The following is an 18,033-nucleotide window of genomic DNA, read 5'->3' on the forward strand; positions in this document are numbered from 1 at the left end:
TTATTATTAACCTTTCTATTTTCATCACGCCATAAATGTTTTGCTCTTCAAACCTTCCTTTGTGTTTTGGTGGGTTTGGAAATAGGTCATTCTATTCGTCTTTTCTGTGGTCTTACCACAGTAATATAGATAAGCTCGACTCTGTTACTTGTCTTTTATGCTATTTTATATCATTGGCGTAAATTCATACTACCATATGTTTTTACAGTACTTTTATGAGGCTGATTTGACACCTCAAACAACAGTTCAACACTCACTTTACAGTCTTTAATGCCTTCTATCCCTCCATTATTATTGTTGTATCACATCATGATGTCTAACAGGTTCAGTTAAAGTAAAATTAAATCGGAAATTTTAAATAAAATTTTGCATTCAAATTTTATAAATAAAAATATATATACTTTAAAAAACATAAGATGATAAGTTAGATTTTTACTAATATAAATCAACTTATTTTACATTAATATTATAATGAAAAAATTATATTATGAATTAATCTTCTTTTGAGTAATCAATATATTTTATGTTAATATCATAAATAACAAAAAAAAAATACATTACCAATTAATTTTCTTTCTAGTAACAACAAGTGAATTATTTTTTAAGTCTGGTGATGATTAATTTTTTGTTAAAATGTCTTATTGACCACTTTTCTTAAAATCTCTTCTTTCAATTATATTTTTCATCCACGTCTAAAACTCAAAAATTTATTTAACAAATTCAAACTCAATTCTATTTCCAGCAAGTCCAACTAAATGTTAGTGAGACTAAATGTAATTTTGTGAATGGATCAAGACTATTCCTCTTGTGTTCATTTTGTGTTGGACCGTTAAATTTATCTTAAGATTCGTGTAATAATAATTTAGACGAAGAATCAAGCATGCCCATAATATTGATAAACTATAAATTAATTTTATAAATTATTTGTCTCTCATTTTTTACGATCTTTTTCTCTAGGTGTTTAGAACTCATGATATCAATGAAATTTTTCATAGTTTTTATAATATGATTTTTTTCTTATCTCTTTTTATTACTAACATTCATTTTATATTTTACATTTTTTTCTACTTTCTCTTCATTTGTTATGCACTTTCAGCGTGCAAAAATAGTTTCTATATGGGGAAAACAATGTTACTGTCTCCAATGCAGGTCTGTAAATTCTGAGCCTTTTGTAATGAAATAAAGCCATTGGACAAAGGCTCAGTTCCCCACTTCTTGGCATGTGGTAATGATATGATATAGGGAATGGGAACGTGGAAGATTGGACAACACATGGCAACCAAAAGAACCCCAATCTTGTGGGGTCTTGATGCATGAGACCCTTCATTTTCAGCCCAATTTTGACATTGTTGCCCATAATTTAGCCATGGAGTAAAAAAAAAGTAGTCATATGATTCATGATTTCATATGTATAAAAAAAATCTGTGTAAAATGATTTAAAGTGCTAAAGAATTTCTTATTGAATGTGAACACTAGAGCGACGGTGCCGTTGATTCTAATCATGAGTTGACAAAGACATAGCCAATTAAGTAATGACTAATGATATGTTGTTAGCTTCCCAATGCAGCTTAATTTGGTTTGAAAATCTCCTTCCTTTCAAAGTGTGTTGCCTTATCTTCTTTGGGTATCTGAAAACCCATAAACAATGCAATCTTATGATAGTGTCGCATCCACATTTGCATATTAAATATTTTTTTTTATGATTTAAGCTCTCTCTGACGATATAAAGCCCACATTATCTGAGATGCCCTTGAATTTTTAAGGACAATGCTATGAATTAGCTGTTTTAAAAAAATGACATCATACGGAAATGATAAAAAATAAATAACATAATACAGAGGAACCATCAATATTGTAACGGTATTATGCTGCATGTCCTTTGATCCTACTATTACAAATAGTTATTCTTTTCATTTTCAATTTAGCAATTAGACCTTTTTTCATTGCCTTTCACATGCCGTGTATGTACCTGTGAAGGACAACTGAACAGTAGTAAAAAAATTATTGTAGGAACGATTATTGTTTTGTAAAAGACAATAAAACCGTGTTGTTATTTTGGCAAAAAAATAACACACTTGATTGAAGATGATTGGCGCATGGTTTTCACATGTAGACATACTGCATGTTAGGCCATTAAATACCCGGCCCTTATTTTTCCTCTCTATAATCATGCAGATGTATGCAAATATATTTCTTTCTCTTTTTTTTTTGTCAAATTTAATTGGAATATACTTACAATTTAAAGTTCTCTTTATCTTCTTAATTTAATAATAATTTTATCTTATACAACATATTGAAATAGTAATAATTGACAAGTCTTTATCAAAGAGTATAACTTGCTAAGATTCTAATTTTTTCGAGTTTTCATAAGTTCACATTTTTTGACATTAAAATTAAAAAAATATAAACTTACAATGACTAAAAATAAACAAAACATTTTACAGGATAAAAATTAAAAAATCAAAAACTTAAAAACACTAAAATTAATAAAAAATAAACTTACAAGTACCAAAAATATAAAAACATTAATACATGACCAAAAATATATTTAAATATAAAAAAATGGACAAATCTTAAGAATTTAAAGATGATTGGTGAGGCATAAATTCTGGGTCGGGTGAACTTTATGGGCCATTGATTATTGAATTGAATCATACTAAAATGTGTGGTCTTAACTCCTAAGTGGGTCAAAGAAGTAGGAGTTGAAAGGGTTGGGCAAAGTGCAAATTATATTGTTTAGTCAGCTAATCTATCCATTTCCAGAACAGTGTGCCAATCACAAAGACATGAGCAAGCAAGGATTCAGCAACCCAATAATAAACTTTGCACATCCATTGAATTATTTGTTTCCTGCTACATCTTTTCTAATGTCTTGTGGCTCACAAGCCATGATTATGTGTATATTGTCTCTTAAAGGAGGGGATTATATCCCCACATACACGTTTTTTTTCTCCCCCTCAAGATCCTTTTGTTAGGTATGTGTTTCAGCAATTCACTATTAACACGTTCTTACTATTGTTGGATGAAATTTTATGAGAACTAGCTAGCATTTAATTACTTTAAAGTTTAAATATACGGGACAAATATCTTTTTATGTAATTATTTAATTATATGCATTCAAATTAAGTTGTTATTTTCTTTCTATCAATCAGATTAATATAAAAAAATGATAAAAATGACATTTAGGTTTATTTAAATTTTAAAATTAGTATAATTATATCAATAGTGTTTAATTATTTCTTAAAAAATAGTATCTAATTATTAAGACAAAATTACTTCTGGTAAAAAAAAAAAAGACAACTTTAGTTCTTTTTTAATTATCTCATTATTTCTAGTAGTGTTAAAGTGACTTCCAATATGTGAGCCGATCAAACCCAACTTCACCCATGGCTTCATGGGCTATAATTTTCCACATTGTTAGCATGCAAAACAGTACCAGTCTCAATAAAATTCTCTATTGAAACTCAAACGAAAGACTGTACATACCTTTTATTTAAACTTTTCATATAAACAAAAGTTAATTTTGTATTTTAATTATTTTTTATCACTTAGTCGCAACTCGCAAATTAGAAAAACCGGTATTACACAAACCATTATTGGGCTAGACCATATTTAGGGGGCCAATTCTTTTTATAATAATTGAAATAAACTTCAAATCTCGAAGGTGATCATTGCCCCACTAGGTCACCCCTCCCTCCATCTCCCTCTTATGATACTATAGAAGCCTCAACTTTGTTTCATCTTATAGCAAAAAAATACTTTGTTTCATCTTCTCGGCGAATATCTTGTAATAGTTAGAGAGAAAAAAAAATATTAATAGCATCTTGAAAATGGCAAGAAATTCTACTCAAATAAGTAGGGGAATGGAAAGGTACGGAAATTCGAGGGAAGACTTAAGGACCACTATTTCAATTGAGGCCTCACATGGAAGAGCCGTGCGTGCCTAAAGATCACAAAGGACCCTAGTTAGGAAAAGAAGATAGTTCGTATCAATTTAGATGCCCTAATTCCTTGTAGCTACTTAGGTTGGAAAATGCCCATTTTATTGCTTCTTGTTCTAGGTCGTAGCGTGGTATGCTAGCATGGGTTTTTTCCACTTGATAGATGAAAATTAGTGACTACTAGTGGTAAAAAAACAATAAAGAAAACACTTTTGTTACACCAAAATTGCCATATGGGATAGATATGGACTGTCTTCTTCTTTATTTTTTTTTTTCAATTCTCCCTTTTTGTTTGTTTAGGGGTTGGACTCACTTTTATTGTGCTTACTTTGTTTAGACAGGTTAAGAGTTGAAACCCATGTAAGCATTTGGTTCCTATGCCATTTAAATCGGTAAGGGTGTGTTTGGATTGCAATTATATTCCACTAAACTCACGTTAAACTTAATTCATTATCCAAACCTTGGTAGCATGAATTCTTTTTGTTAGCGTACGTTTGCTTTGCCGTCCAAACCTTTGTAGCACAAATTCCAAAGCACCTAAATGGAAAAACTGAGTATGAGGGGGGTATGAATGGTACCCAAAAGATGCACTTAGAAAGTGTAAAACTTCCGCCATTCTAACAGATTTTCTAACACACATTTATTATTGTCTGAATGGATGACGGGTTAGGTTTTTATTATATTCAAGCAAGCAGTTTATTTACAATATCCCCAACTATTGCTTCTAATGTTATACAGTTCAGAAAGCTTTCTGCTTTCAAATCTGAAAATATGTGATATAAGCTGAAGCCACTGAGGACATAACACATAGTCCAAACTTTTCAGCATGGCCTTTACAAATTCAGCTATTTGTTCCATTCCATTGTGCGAGATGCCATTTCATTAGACTCTTCGAAGTAACCTCAGTCCTACTAGAGTAACTATAGCAAACAAATCAAAGATACTCTGTCTATATATATTTTCCATTACACAGAATAAAAACAAATTAATTAATGCCATGTATTACCCCAATATAATTGTTGTATTGTCAATCTGTGCAAAGATAACTTCAAATCGGATTCCACCAGTTCATATAAAGGACCAACAGAAACAGATCAAGCTAAGTTAGAATCTCTAGGCTGAATAAGAGAACACCTCTCTGAAGTTTCCTCCAAAAGTTGTAAAATTTCATGCCACATGGGGAAAAAGTGATGAAACTCAAGTGAGTTGATTGTTATCTGTACCAAGCATATAGTATATTGTTCGTCTCAAATGAGACTGATACACCAATTAATAATAAGTAGTACTGACGAATTTAGTTCCAAAAATCATAAGAAAGGATTTTAAAGATTAAAAAGACATTATTTATGATAATTTTAGGAATTCAATTGAGTAATGCTGCATGCGTAGATGATGTGACAATTAAGAAGTGAACAATATACATAATTGAGTAATATTCCCGACATGATAAGACATTGAAAGTAATTTGTGTACTTGGAAGTGGGAACTGAGAAGAGAACCTTACGATTCAAAGTAACAGACATACATGGGTTGATGAAAAATTAAAGATGTTGGAATGATATTCCTAAGTACACTGGTAAACTGGTATCATGTCATTCTGAGACGTGCATTTTCTGACGATTCCATTTAACCTTTGCCAATGGTCTTCCTTGCAAAGTGAACCCCAGAATAATTAAGAACAAGAGTACAAGCTTCCTTTATGCATGTAATACCAATGGTTTGCACTCACTGTACCACATTTGCTAGCTCCTCCATTAGTAAGATTTCTAATTCCGAATGCTGTCTCGATCGTCTTTTGAATTTGCTCCTCCATTAGTAAGATTGAATAGTTTTTTTTTTTTTGTTTTTTTATATTCCTGTATATCAATAAGTTGTTTGTTTTTGAGTGGAATTGGACTCAAATTTCTCACCTAAAGTCTTAAGTACAAGTTTTATATAGATAAAAAAATAAAATTATGATTTAAATATATTTTTAATATTTATAATTTATTATTTTTTTAATTCTTATAAATTATGTTTATTTTATTCTTCGTTTTTATAATATTTTAGATAATATTTTTTTAATATTCAAAACATTACCAAAAATAAAATAAATATAATTTACATGAATTAAAAATAAAAAAAAATTATAAGGATGAAAAAAACATTAAATTAAAAAACTGAAAAAATATATAAATCTATAATTATTATGGAAAAAAAATATCTCACCAAAAGTGTATTACTCCATCACCCATGGTCCATTCATCAATAATATGATTGGCTTGGTGAAGAAACCTATGATCACTGATCTGGACGAGAAGCACATGACTGGTAATCACACACATTAAGGATGATGAATGCCTTGTACGTGCCCAAATTGTTGTAACACCCTCTTTGCTAGATGGGCTTGTAGTAATGAGCATGATATGATCGATGAAACATTGAAAGAACAAGACCTCTTTAAAAGGTCGCTACTCTCTGTGGGTTATTCACAAGATATCGCTAAAACTTCATCTATTTCCATTATTGCATCTTCCATTTCATAATTTGTATTTTGGATTAGACTTTTTGAAACCTAATAGGAAGCTAAGAGTGGGAGTGCAGGAAGCAGCATCCTATCCCATGCCATGCCGCATGTCTAGTGTAGTCTGAATTATGAATGTGTCACTAGAGTGCTTGACAACTGATGACCATCATGAGTCACAAGATGTTTGTTTAATATATTTAGTCACTAATTGCCAATAGCCAATGATAGAAAATGGTAAAAAAAAAAATGCTTGTAAGAATATTAACATCATTAACTGAACTAACATGAAAATTTAAAATCAGTATTTTTGGTCTCTAACGTTCATTTTAATGTAGATAAATAATATTTATTTTAAGAATTTAGAAAAAAAAAAATGAAATATCACATGTTAACATGATACTGCAAACACTTTCAGATTATTATTTAATGACCTAACGTTCTATTAAACATATAAATAGATAACAAGTGTCACGTAAAGTAGGAATCAAAAATAATGATTTTATATTTTTAAAAATAAAAATAAAAAAATTACAAAATTAAAATTAAAGTTCACTCATTTTATAAAATTAAAAACATATTTAGAACTTAATTTTTTTCATAAATTGACGCAGGATGTCTTTGATAAGTTCTAATAGTTAGTCTATAAACTATTTTGACGGCTTAAAAATTAGTTTTTCTATAATTCCCCCTATAAACTTCTGTTTAGTTGAAGAAAGATGTAAATAAAGTATGTTTTTCTTTCATTACTTTTGGGAGTAACATCAACTGAATTAAATGTCAGAATCTCTAGGAGTACGTGATATATATTCCATCATTGCTTACTCATCATGAATACCCTATGGCAATTCATCACAGTATCCTGCTCCTCCCGGCACGTGTTCACCATTCTTGAGTAAGCTTGTCCTGCTCTCCATGCATATATAACAGGTAATTGGATAAACGAAGAAACGGTGACGGTTGTCCCAAAAGTTTAATTAGGATTGATTCAAAAGAGGAGAATCTAGCTACTCCTTTGATGTAAACCAAACGTACATAAAAACTATACCGTTATATAGATATATGAGTTAGATAAAAAAAATTGTTGCATGTGCAATAAGACTTCAAAGTTTAAAAATTACCTGATTGTATTAATGGAAACCGGATCTTTCAACGACACAAAAAAAAAAAAACTAAACTCACAATATGCCTTTAATTAACTTAATTTAAAAGGCTAGCCAAAATAAAACAAGACTGAAATGCATAAATCTGAAGAAAGAGTTACAAATAACAAGAATAATGGAGAAAATGTAATAAACAATAGGATAATTAATTAATAATTACTTAAAGGGTAAGCCAGTAATAGTGTAGATGGGATTCTCTCTAGCTAGCTAGCCGCTGGATTTGGTCCAACCCTGAGTCGTTGAATTTGTGCACAGCAATTAGAGAGGAGAAAGAGAATACAATACATGGTCCACCGTACGTTGAATATTTAATTTTCATGGCAACCACTTTAATTTGCCCCACACACTTATTAAAATCAATGATATAGTTCAGCAATGTTACCAAAGTTATGAATATACATGTTGCATGCTAATCAAACTAAACACCTGTGCCGACATGGACTTTTATTCACCTTCTCACACAATCTGGTCATGTATTCAATATTTAGCCTTTGATCAATTATTTGATTATTGTTTTTTTCAACTCATGTATTCGAATAAAAATTCTATTATTCTCTTGAGGCTTGAGCCCTTTGCTAATAGCTACAGTATATGTAAATTGAAATGCTAAAAAGTTACAAGTACTTCGATCGGTGCTAGCTGATAATAATCAACTGCATGTAAATTTGTGTAGCGATATACATTACTTTTCATCAATTTAACGCTTATTTATTTATTTATTTATTTTAAATAACAAAGAATGGAAAGAGAGCAAAACAAATAATGAGTTTTTACATTATTATTGACCAGTGACCACACACATTATTAGCAGCTAGCAAGTTTGGATTCATCCACTCCTCTAGTAAAAACCAAATGAATGAAGGAAGCATTTCATTACATTTGTAGGAAGAGAGAGAGGTAGGGACCAACTACAAAGTGAAACTGGTCTGAGTTATTAAAAGAACAACTACATGCATGAATTGAATGGAGAGAAACGAAGAAAGGGTTTCATGTTTCATATATGTTTGATATTTGAGTTTCAAGATGCAATTTGGTGCTCAGAATCACTGACTCGTGAGGCATAAAATCTAGCGATGAAAGCAGATGCTTTCCCGTCAATACCAGGCTCAGCAACCCAACGCCCTCTATCTTCGTCACTTGCAAAATGCCTTCTGCTACTATCATCGTAATTATAGTAGTAATCATCTTTGCTGCTTGAGAAACATGCCTTGAACATACCACAAAAGGAGAAGGATGATGATGATGGCTTCTTATTAGCCCCCATAATGTATATGTTACTTATTCTCTCTTTTTCTTCTTCTGATGATGATGATTTATAAGAGTCACTCAAAAACACTCACAAAAACACCTAGCTTGAGGTTTTTCAAGGAAATAGATTACTTGAACTCTAAGCAAAATGTACCCTCTTAATTGGGGAGCTCTTGCTGTGAGTGTTGGTTGGTTTTGGCATGGAGTAGCAGTGGATGTATTTATAGCGTAGAGGAAAGTCAGATACACCAGCTGCTCATACGGCAAAAAGGGACGGTGAGGATTCTCTGAAATGACAAATAAGAATGGATATAATGGTTGTAAAAATTGAAAAAAAAAAAGCATAAGCGTTCTTGTCCTCTCCCTTGGCTGATATGCACAGTGCCAACCTTTGCTTTTGCTACCTATATCTTATAACTTTGCTTCCCCACACAAAAGATGCCTTCTCCTTTTCTTTCTTATATATATATAAATAATGCCTACGGAATTAGCTAGATTAATGCGCCTACTCCTAACTCGGTTGAATGTATAGTATAGCTCACTTTACTTCTCTCATTCATCTCTATCTATGTCCTTATTTCCCTAGTTTTTAATTAATTACTTCTTTTCTGTTTAATTTTTCGCTTTCTCGGAACCCGGGGATTAACTGAATAAGTACGTACTACGACCATAGAAGCTAGTGCCGGTCTCTTTGTTCATAGGAAGTTTCAACAATTGAATGAAATGTTCCACCAATTAATTTAATATGTAGTTTGAATTCAACATGCTTTACTACTAATACAATAATTAGTCCATATTATACCCCACTTGACTGTGTGTAACTAATATATATAAATTTTACTAGTATTTGATTCTTTACGTTTTTACTTTGTTGTGAAAAAGAGAACATTTCTAGAGCACATGACTTTTTTTCTCTCTGTTATTTTTTTGTTTGGCTCGTACGAATTTGCTTTGTGGGTGTGTATAAAATCAAGGAAAATGATGGGTATTCACTGATATGCTATTTAATACGTACCTTGAGAGATAAAAAGATGAACGGAAGATAAGCATATATATATATATATATATATATATATATATATATATATATATATATATATATATATATATCATAGGTGATATAACAATAGAGAAAAATAGTGAATGTTGAGTAATTGTAAGTAACCGAGAAGTGGATGAACGTCCACATACTACAACAGGCCTTACTAGCTAGCATTTTCATGTTACTTTAATTCGGTAATAAAACAATCTTAAATTATCTTATTAAAAAAATTAATCTTTGAATAATGCACACATTTATAATTACGGATCTCATTAATGAGATGATTGGTTGTCGTTGCGGTCAAAATAGGGGTGAGTACTGCCCTCCATCGACTCTAGCTATGATTATTCTGTTCACACAATATGTTTGGAATTGGGGGGAAATTAAACTTTGTTGTTTTCATCTCTGGTTAGCTAGGAATGCAACTATGCCTAAGAAGTATTAAAAAATTGGTTACAATAATACTTAAACCACTTCTTTTATGCATGTAAAGTTGGACCGCGTACTTTGTACGTATATGATAAAGGAGAAAGGGGAAGATTTAGAAGTAAAGAAAATTCGAAAGCAAGTTTTGTGTGCATCCTTTGCAGCCTTTACATAGTATAATATATGTATTTCTGGTTTGTATATGTGCATTCTAGTTTATCTTTATGCAGAGGCAGCTAGCCATAACCATGAGTGGTGAAGGGTATAGCTTGCTCTCCCAAGAGAGTGCCATCAAGCTGTCTAACTTTATGAGATCTTAATTCTTAAGGGATCATCATGATCGAAAGGAAGGCACAGTTTATAGATCTCGTGCAATTGAAGAACTTGATCAAATACAAGGCACTATATCTTTACTCTTTTCATTTTGGCTGTGTTCTATTAGTCATTGCTAATTAAAGGACTAGCTTGGTTTCTCGAATGAGATCGTTAATCATATCTTTTGTTCCACAATGTTTTCGAGTTATAAATAATAATTTTTATAATAGCTTTCTATTACATTAATATCTTATTACATACTTTTATGTCTTTCATTTCTATTTCTATTATATAAAATTTTGTACATTAAAATTATATAATATGCATGAAGGTAAAATGTGTTTTGAATTTTTTAGTTTTCGATTAACATTAGCTTTAATTCTTATACTTTAAAATGATAATTTTAGTTTCATATTTTTTTATAATTGATAAATTGTGTCTCTTTTTATGAAACTTAAAATAATAAGGTGCAATACAAAATCCACCAATTATCTAAAATATGTTGACTAAAATCATTATTATTTGTTTGTAATAAATAGTGATAGAAGCGAGAAATATCTTTATTAGATATGACAGACAATAATAACAGGCTTGGATCACAAGTAATTCAACTTAGCTCCAACTACAAAATCATTAATCATTAATTTTTAAAATATAGAAATTAAGACTTATTTTTATCGAAAATTGAAGATTCTAAAACGTATACTATCTTTTTAATTATCGTTTTATTAATTTCCGTGTGTGAAAAGGGAAGAGTTGGATACTGTTAGCCTATATATAATAATCCTTGAAAGAAGCCACTTGCGATTTGGTAATCTTCCGGTGATAATTGATCGAAGGCGATTATGATCTCTTTTCTAGATCCAGTGATCCAGGATCTCCATTACCTACGAGATTAGCATATTTAGATTAGATTAACTTTTAAAAAATATTTATTCTAAAATATATAACTATTCCAAAAATATTTTTTTTCTTGACTATCTACACAAATATTTTCAATTAGGTATTGACCAAAATATCTTATATCAACTTTAGTCATGTTATTTTCAACTTGATCTCGACTATGATATCTTTGACTCAATCTTGATTGAGACATCTTAAACTCAATTGTCCACAAAAATATTTTCAATTAGGTGTGGACTAAATTATCTTCAACTTAGCATCAAGTGATTTTAATTCATCTTCAATTATATTATTTTCAACTCAACTTTGATTAGAGTATCTTAAATTCAGCTTTGATCAAAGTATTTTTAACTCAGTCTTGGCCAAAGTATCTTTAATTTGAAATTGACGAGAGTATCTCTCCAATCCAACCTCAACCACAATATTTTAGTCTTGGCCTCAGATAGAGTGTCTTCATCACAACCTCATGACACTTTTACCTGAAATTCGGTTATAATATTTTCACCTTAGTCTTAGCTAAAGTATCTTTACCTTGACCTTGACCACAACATCTTCAATTCGATCTCATTCAGGGCATATTTGATTTGGCCTCTACAAGAGTAATTACGGCTCAACAACTTAATCTTGATTAGAGCATCTTCCACTTATCCTCAACCAAAATATCTTTAACTCAACCTTGATGGATTTGAGTGTCTTAAGTTCAGCCTCGGTCAAAACAAGTTCATGTCGACTTTAACTAGAGTATCTTCAACCCGATCTCAACTATAATATCTTCAACTCACTTTTTTTTGGGGGGGGGAGGGGAGGGGGTAGGATGTATTTTATATTTTATTGTTTATAAAGGAAACCATATTTTAGGGTTTGCATTCTTCTTGGGATTAATTGATGTGTTCTACTAGCATAGTTAGTACTGTCATAGTTTCATCTTCTTTTTCGTGTCATTAAAATGACAAGGTTCACTGTTATTTAAAAAATGGAAATGAAGCTTCTCATTTTCTTATTTGTTCTAATCAAGTGCTAATGGCTTGTTGTAGGTGCTATCAAAATTGGTTATGGGATTTTGTTGTTGATATGGAGGTAATTGGCTGTAATGGAGTTTTTAATGCATTCCAAACTTCAAATTTGAGAGAAAAAAATATTAAAACACCCATTTTATTTTGGCACGAGTAATTTTAGAATAACTTCTTCAAAAAAATAAGATCGTTAAATGATTGATAGTAAAAGGTAGCACAAAGAACAATAACCGCTCTAAACATGACCCAAGTTCTCAAAGCCAACCATTATCTAAAGCACTTATTGGAATTCATGAGGACAAGTAAAATTTGGGTACTAGGAGGTTACATGGATCATTTTTTTTATAAGTGGGAATAAACAAGACAAAAGACAAGGAAGAAAGAAACAACACACTAACTTCCCCTAGGGAAAGAAGTTCTTACAACATCATTATATAGTTGCATCGGGAGCTCCCGGTTTGAGAAACTAGTTGTTTAAATTGATTAAATAATTTGGGTTAACTCAGGTTTGTATATTTTTTTATTAAATCGTGTCGAATCAACTTGATTAATAATGAGTTTAGTTTTAATTTTTTTGAAATTTTTTTAAATAATAATTATATCAAATAAGTGTTCGTACAGGACGAGAAAATGCCTATGCGGACACCTGATGTGACATACCCTATGAAGTTGAGTACTCTTTCAGCCATATGTCCACATATCCCATAAAATACATCTTAGTCTTCGACATATACAAGTGGAGAGTATCATTCAGCCCTGATTATCGTCAATAAAATCGCTGAAGGATAATTACATGGTCTGAATCACCTAAACAGGATTAAGAGGCATATTAGTGTATTACCTAACTGGTAATCATAACATGTAGGTCCATAGACCTAAGGCCCAATTAGGTTAGTATATAAAGGGAAGATCCCCCCAAGTAAAATGATTGTTTTTACTTGAATATTCACCTGACATCATTGTTAGCTCTGAGTTGAACCCTTCCTTGAGCGTTGAAATGTCTTTTGTAGGTACTTTCCTCGCTTTTTTGGACTAGCACGCACCAGAGACATAGACAGTTTACCATTAGAGAGACTCTTCAGCACAGTAGGAGACCTTTCGACAGAAGAGTAAGTGTCATGTCAGGTATACCTTAATGGCCGATGAACTATGTAGGAGAGGGTTCTCCTCACCTTTGCTCAAATTTCTTGACCAAGACCAAACTAACTATGTGCTCCGAAAACTACATGAAGGTGTTTGCGGTATGCATTTAGGGGGGAGAACAATGGCCACAAGAGTTCTGAGGGTTGGGTACTATGTTAGTCGTCATTTACGACTAACTTTGATATTGAATAGTTTCATGAAATTAGCATTTTTCCTCCAATTTATGGTTCTTTTTGTAGGAGTTGTACATATTTTTATGTTTAGTTTGATTTTACTCAGTAGATACTCCCATTTTATGAATTAATATTGATATCACTTCAATTTTAGGCTAAAAGAAGAGAAGGTCTAGCAGCTGGTGTCTCGCTAAGCGAGGCATGTGGGCTTAGGGAGTGACATCCGCTAAGCGAGGCACTCAGCTCGCTTAGCGTGTTGGGAAACCCTAGAAGAGGATCAGTCACAGATGCCCGCGCCCAGCGTGTCACTAGCTCGCCCAGCGAGTCATTTGTCCCTTCTCGCGCTTAGTGCGCCCAGCTCGCTAAGCCAAATTTCACTAACTCGTGCTTAGCGAGCCATGCTCGCTAAGCGAGCCTTTAGAATCTGAAACATCAAGGAGTCTTTAAAATACTGAAGTGGGTGTAAAATCAAAGAGAGGAGTCGAAAAATAGAGCAAGAGAAAAAGCTAGAACGACAGAGCCTCAGCCTCCAAGAGAGTTTAGGTTATAGTAGTGATTTTAAGGTTCTAGAGGTTGGAGGAGACATCCTCAACCATTTGTAGCCTTAGTCTTTCCTCAAAATCTATCCTTTGTGCTGAAAGTTGCTAACTTGTAATGGAAGGCTAAATTTCTTGTTGGGAAGTTCTGCTGAACCTTTGATGTAATATTCTCTCACTATCTATTTAAAATTGTTTTTATGTGTTCATTGCTTCTATCTATGCTTATTTATGTATGCTTGTGGCTTAATCACCCATTTGTATGCATAGTTAGGATTTTTAGTACTGAGAAGTGCTTTAAAACCTTAGAACTTGATAGAGCAAGCTAGAAAACTGTATGTCTGGGAACGGAGTGCAGCAATCTAGTCCTTATTATGTTGTAATTGTAATGCAACTCTTTTAGACTAAGTTTGTTGAGGGATCAAGAACGAGGTTTAAATAGAGTTAGGTCCATTCACTCGAGAGATCTTGGTTTGGGTTGTTTTTCAGCATAAGAACATTAAAACGACGTTAAATAAAGAAAAACATTTAGTAACATCAAAGTAAGTTCAATAGAATGACCAAATGCTTGTTACTTGACTGTTTTCACTTCTCAACTTCTAGATATTTTAGTTTGTAGTTCATTAGATTCTCATATAAAAGCTCCATTTAATATTCACTTGCTTTGAACAAATGTTTGCTTATAGAACATATATTTTCTGAATGAAACAAGTTCCTTGTGATTCGATACTCGGTTCTTACCGTTTTATATTACTTATGCGACTTAGTACACTTGCTGATTAGCATCGTAGAATATTATCGAACAAGTTTTGTTGTGAACATACTACTAGCCAACTTTGAGGATGGATTGTTCAAGCTTTGTGAAGAAATGCCTCCAACGCCAAAGGCATGGGAATATAATACATCGGTCGGCCAAGGAGCTACATCCTATGGTCTCCCCTTGGTTGTTTGTTGTCTGGGGAATGAATATTCTCGGACCCTTCCCCACGTCTTTAAGACAAAGGAAATTTCTATTAGTGACACTCAATTATTTCACAAAATGGGTCGAAGACAAACTGTTAACAAACATCACAACCCTAACCGTCCAAAAATTCTTTTGGAAGAATATCATTATGCATTTCAAAATTCTGAATACGTTGGTCATAAACAGTGGACTGCAATTCATGGATCGAAAGCTCAATGAGTTCTTGGTTGGCCTCAACATTAAGCATAGGGTGACATCAGTGGAACACCCTCAAATCAACAACCAAGCAGAAACAGCTAACAAGATAATCCTGGGATAATTGAGGAAGCGGCTAGATGGAGCGAAAGGAAGATAGGTTGAAGAACTTGTGGAGGTCTTATGGGCATATAGATGCACCGCACAATCTATAACCCAGGAGACGCCTTTCTAGCTAACCTATGGGACGGACACCATGCTGCCGATCAAGGTAGGAGAAGTTTTTCTCTGAAGGCGCTACTTCGTGGAGGACGAAAACAACGAAGCACTGCGGATACCTTGTCGAACATGGATAAGAAGATGCAACCATTATGGCCGAAGCATGCAAGCAGTGCATGACCCGACACTTTAATTCTAAACTAGCTCTTTGGCAGTTTGAAGAAGAAGACTTGGTATGAAGAGCATGCAGAGAAGCTGAAAAGGTCTTATCAGATGGAAAACTGGCAGCTAACTGGGAGGGACCCTTTAGAGTACTGCACAATTTGAAGAATGGAACTTACAAGTTAGAAGAACTATCTAGGAATGTCATCCCAAGGACTTGGAAATCCAAACATTTAAAATTCTATTATAGTTAGATGCATTTTTGTATTGGGTGTTGTACTCTTTTTCCTACCTCGATTTTTTATCCCTATGAAAATGTGAAAGGGTTTTTACCTAAGAGGTTTTAATGAGACACACTCCAGCAACCAACTATTAGTCAAAACCTTATTATCTCTATCTTTGATTACAAGTTAACGTAACCGCACTTACTAATAGTTTTCTCTCGAGTACCCTTATTGGCTAAGGTTGAACTTGAAGACTTATTATTAGTTCCCTCCCGAGTACACTCCTCGACTAAGGTTAAACTTGAAGACTTACTAGCAATTCCCTCCCAAGTACATTCCTCGACTAAGGTTAAACTTCAACAATTCATTAACAAGTTATATGGCGTATGTTAAAATCTCTTATGTCTCGATTAAGGGGTAAATTAACACTCACACAATTTAGGTTAGTATATAAAGGGAAGAACCCCTAGATAAAAGGACTGTCTGTTTTTACTTGAGTATTCATCTTACATCATTGTTAGCTCAGAGTCAAATTCTTATTTAAGCATCGAAGTGTCTTTTACAAGTATTTCTCACTCTTTCAAACTCGCACGCACCATAGACATAGACAAGTTATCATTAGAGAGACACTTCGGCATAGGAGAGTAAGTGTCGGGTCCATTAGTGACAACAACAATAATTATAAATATATCAATAATAAATAAATTGTCGAATGAATGTGTTGGGCTATCCGGTTCACAAACCATTAGCAATCTGGGCCTTGATCCTTATTCATTTTTCAAAGATGTCGGGCATTGTTAGATGCTTCTCCTTATTTGATAAGTACACAATCCTGGTCTTTTTTTTTTACAAACATATTCTAGACGAAAACGTGTTTTCGTAGATTTCTAAACAAAATGGGAAAATGTTTTCATTTTATTGGGGTGTTCGTTCTCAATACAAAAACAAAATGTTTTATTCTGAGAATGGTGCATTAACCCCACAGGCTTCTGTTTTTCAAGTGAGAAGGGTTGTTGCAGGATGCTATAGAACAAATTAATAAATCTGGTTCTGAAATGTATATTTCACAAGTTGCGCTTTTGTTATACTTTAAAGATGTAATCATCCGAAGGGCTCAAAACTACGACTTCGATAATCACGCACAAATGTCTTGAGCTGGCCTTCAGTCATACTTGGGGTACGGCTTATGGAATGTATGCTTTTCGGCTTTATATCTTTGAAGGAAGGGGTTACTTTCTTTTTCTTTTTTCCTCAGACTCACAGAGTAGTGTATATATTATGGAGGAAACACTCATACCACAAATCATACTATTCAAGTCATTAATATATTAAAGTTAAAATTAAATTATTTAAATAATATTTGATTTTGATTTTGATTTTTAATAAAAATAATTATTAATCGGTATAAGTATGATAAGTTGTTTTTATCAGTATGATAAGATTTAATAATGTGATAGAAAAAAAAAAGTTATTAATAGGGTATATTAAATATAGGAAAATCAATGTATCATTACTCTACTATGTAATTTGTGTACCAACTCCGGCATGATTCATGCTATCTTTGGTTTCAATAATATCTTTTTTATATAAAAATTACTAATAACGAACACACGTGGGATTTTAGGCCATAGAGCAACGCATAGTAATTACTAAGTCATGAGATTTTTTTTTTTTGGTTACATAAGTCATGAGATTTAAACAAATGATTCGAAAACTCACGTTTTACCTAATTATTGTTATGACCATCAGGTTGTAGAAGTTCATCGTTTATTTGATTTGATTCTTTTTAAAAAGAATATGATGTGATGTAATATATTTCCTTTTTTTTTTGGTACAAATAATAAGTTTCCAGAACGATTTAAT

The sequence above is a fragment of the Glycine soja genome, chromosome 13 (genome assembly GCF_004193775.1).
Source record: "Glycine soja cultivar W05 chromosome 13, ASM419377v2, whole genome shotgun sequence".
Taxonomy (NCBI): domain Eukaryota; kingdom Viridiplantae; phylum Streptophyta; class Magnoliopsida; order Fabales; family Fabaceae; genus Glycine; species Glycine soja.